We start from the raw sequence: 4,490 nt of genomic DNA, 5'->3' as shown, positions 1-4,490 counted from the left end.
TATAAAAAAAATTACTGCTTCAATAGTTTGTTTAATAAACAAACTTTAAGATATTCTTTTAACATTTATCCTATCGTAACTATATACAGCATGAGAACATAAAATCTTCAAGAAAACATATTTACTTACGCAGCTAATTTTTCGATAAACGCTAATAATTCTGAAGTAACGTGCGATCACGGCGTAGAAAACAAATGAATAGCATAGTAGACGTGACTTGTTTCTACAGAAAATTTTTCCGCGACAAAGCACATATAGGTGCAATGTTATTAACAATTAGTCTACCTACCCCTATAGGCAACTAGCCCCGGTCTCCCCTACTCACATAAAATTTTGTTTTTAAGTATAATATTTGCTTGGAATGTAATTAACGACAACGTATATAAGTATGTTCCAAACGTTTCGATTATATTTTTTAGTCATCTTCAGTGGGAACTACAAATAGTAATAAAAATACATGTGGCAATTGCAATAATTATACAAAATAAATATAAAATAAAAAACAAAAATAAATATAGACACAACATATGTGTGAAAAACACAGTAATTGTATATGAACAAATTTACCGATCAACTGGAGACACATACCTTAATAAGGAAACAGTCCGTAAAATGACGACATAAATGTGTTAAACTGTCGTCGATGAAATATCCTGTGATTCCTGTGAGTTCAGTTATATAGGACAGACGAAAAGACAACTTGCGACAAGAATCAAAGAACATATGAATTATGTCAAAAAAAAAAAAAAAAACAGCAGTCTTCTGTTATTTCAGAACATTGCTTGAATTATGGTCATTCTTTTCGATGGCACTCAGTGAGAATATTGGATAATAAAAGAAATTACTCTAAACGCTTAACATCAGAAATGTTGCACATCAAATTGAATGATCATAGCTTAAACGTTAACAAAGACACTGAATTATTGGATGACAATAATATATCTCCCGCTGTTGGACAAAATTAATTCTATCACATACACACAGATGGGGTTGTTTGACAACATAAACACACGAACACAAAGTTCGACTTCCGATCATTAGTATCGACGACAGTTTAACACATTTATGTCGTCATTTTACGGACTGTTTCCTTATTAAGGTGTGTGTCTCCAGTTGATCGATGAATTTGTTCATATACAATTACTGTTTTTCACATATGTTGCGTCTAAATTTATTTTTGTTTTTTATTTTATATTTATTTTGTATGATTATTGCAATTGCCACATGTATTTTTATTACTATTTGTAGTTCCCACTGAAGATGACTAAAAAATATAGTCAAAACGTTTGGAACATACTTATATACGTTGTCGTTAATTACATTCCAACCAGCAATTCCCATTGCCTTCTTCTATCTACGTTAATTTTTGAATCCGGAACCGGAGGTCACCCTCGATATTGTGATTTCACTATAATATTTGCCATTGTTTTAACTTTATATGCAACTTGAATTGAGAATTCTTAAAGATAAAAATATATATAAAGGTGAAAAGAACAATTTTTAACAGAAAATATATATCATAAACAATTAAATATTTAAATGTAAGCAATACAATAAAAATATGAAATTATAATATCACAAAAAAGTAGTATTATAAAAAAATAATATAGAATATACAATATATATATATATATATATATATATATATATATATATGTATATAACAGTACATATGTAATATATATAACAGTATAAATATATATATGTAACACTATCAGTACGTAGGAATACGCGCAAAACATGAATTGAACTAAGCCTGCCAGATCGGTAATTATAACAAGCATAGCAAATTTCACTTACAAGTTCTAAAGTTCTTTTTGTTCCACCTAGCGGACAAAATATAAACTAAACATATAAGTAGCATTGAGCACTGTGAGAAACAGTTCAATACTATATTTCGCTAATCAAAACAGTACTTCTCTCTTCTTAGCATTAAATATTGTATATTTGTTAAAAACAATGTAATTTGTTAATAACAATTTGTTAACATATTATATATAAACACATGCATCAATAAATTTAACTAAAGATTATTTTTTACAATAGATTCACATAAATAGCTTTTCTCGATTCTCGTTATGATATTTTCTTTTAAGTCTGTACATAAAAATACTTCTATTATTGTTCATAACTTTTGAATAGGCAAAAATAGGCAAACGGGGTTTCTTGCTTAATTTAAAGGACACTTCAAAGAAACGATTAACCCTAGGTTTGTGTAGGCATAATCGAGGAAACTTATTAAATCGCGCATCGGAAATCTACTTTCTTTATGCAAAATTAAACTAATACGCTAATGAACTATTTACGTTGTAAATAATTGACAAATATATTGGGTTGGTGGAAAAGTTCTGCGGATTTTTAGTATAAAATTTAAACACAAAATCGACATTTATAAAAATTAATTTAGTCCACAATGTGTTGACCGTCTTGATCTACAACTTGTTGCCAACGTTTCGATAGAGCCTTGATGCCGCTCTCGTAAAACCCTTAGGACTTATGGGCAAAAAAATCAACGAGATGATTTCGGATGGCCTCAATTGAGTCGAATTGATGACCGTCAACATTGTTTTGCAGCGAGCGAAACAAGTGATAATCAGACGGTGCAAGGTCCGGCGAATATAGTGGGTGCTGCATCATTTCCCAGCCAAAGCTCTGCAATTTTTTTCGTGATCAAAGAAGTATGTAGTCGAGCGTTGTCATGATGGAAAATCACACCTTTTCTATTCGACAATTCTGGCCGCTTCTTTTGCACTACCTTGCGCAATTGTCGAGCTGAGCGCAGTATTTCTTCGAATCTATTGTTTGGTTCTGTGGGAGCAGCTTGAACCACAGCACTCCTTTATAGTCCCACTAAATACGTAGCATTTCTTTCTGTGGATGCAAATTAGGTTTTGCCACCGTTTGTGAAGACTCGCCCGGACCGCACCACGACTTCCGCCGCTTAATGTTGTTGTAGACAACCCATTTCTCGTCTCCAATGATCCGTTTCAGAAATGGATCTAGAGAGTTTTGTTTCAGGAGAGATTCACACACTAAAATCCGATCCATGATGTTCTTTTCGCTCAGTTCGTGCGACACCCATACATCAAGCTTTTTCACCATGCCAAGCTTTTTTAATCGATCCATAACGATTGTATGATGAATGCCGAAGCGCTTCGCAATTTTTCGAGTCGTTAAGTGTCGATCACTCTTCACCGTAGCCAGGAGTTGGTCGTCGTCAACAGAAATTGGCCGTCCAGAGCGTGGTGCATCTTGGAGGTTAAATTCTCCGGAACGGAAGCGAGCAAACCATCTTTCGCATGTGTCTGCGCTTAAGGCCGAGGCACCATACATGGCGCATATTTCGCGCTTAGCGTCCGCCGCTTTATATCCTTTACGGAATAAAAACAGTAAAATATGGCGAAAATGCAATTTTTGATCTTCTATTTTAGTTGTATGCCGTACACGCAAAATACGTCCGACCAAAACAAACACTTCTGCCAAATGTCAAGCGTAGTGTGACTTGTCAAAATATGTGCGGCAGACTGACATTTGAACGACACGCGATAATTATTTTCTGACACTAGTGTTATCTATTAAACAATCCGCAGAACTTTTCCACCGACCCAATATTTCAAAAAATATTTAAAAAGTTTTTGTTGATACAAACCTTTTCAAAAAAAGGTAAAAAAAGCGTCAAGTATATGCGCAACTCGTATCTCTCACTTTGTCTTTAGTTTTCGGTGCAGCCGCGCCAAGTTTGTTTACATTAAATATTTTTTATTTTAAAACATTCCACATGAGTTTTTGACATTTCACACAAATCGAAATCTATATGTATGATTCGACATAGTTTAAGATTTGCCACCCAAAGCGAAGTCATTTCTTACATCAATGAGTGCTTTATATAAAAAGTGCAGTGGTAATACAATATTTGAACCTTTTTATTGATTTAGAATATTTTCTATTTTACAACGTATAAACAACTTACAAAGTTTTATATATTTTATATATTTTTGTACCTATGTACAAAAGATTTTACTTGGCGTAACTTATTGATATCATTTCTTTTGTAGAGGAAGATTTTGAGTATATTTTGAGAGTAATACTTTTTCTAGAGACACGAGTTGCGCATATACTTGGCGCTTTTTTTTAACTTTTTCTGAAAAGGTATTTTGTTCGGATATCACACATTTTTGTAGAACATGGTTTTGACAAACACTTTTTTTATTGCATTATAAATAACTTAATTGTTTGCGTCTTATTCTTAACCCTCAACGGACGGACATGGATCGTTTCCGTCTGGAGCAAAACTACTTTCTGAAAAAAGTAAGTTTCTTGTTGTCATATTTGCTAAAAAGTATGAATTAAAACTTTTTTTTCACTAAATTTAATGATGGTCTTAAAATAGACAGTTTAAAGAGTATATACACATTGTTTCAAATTTTTTTAGAAATAGTTAATATTTTTAAAAAACCTAAGACGAAAACGACCTATGTCCGGCGAATTAA

Source organism: Pseudomyrmex gracilis, unplaced genomic scaffold, assembly GCF_002006095.1.
Source record: "Pseudomyrmex gracilis isolate BER0280 unplaced genomic scaffold, ASM200609v1 scaffold_1754, whole genome shotgun sequence".
Taxonomy (NCBI): domain Eukaryota; kingdom Metazoa; phylum Arthropoda; class Insecta; order Hymenoptera; family Formicidae; genus Pseudomyrmex; species Pseudomyrmex gracilis.
This window is presented reverse-complemented; position numbering follows the sequence as displayed.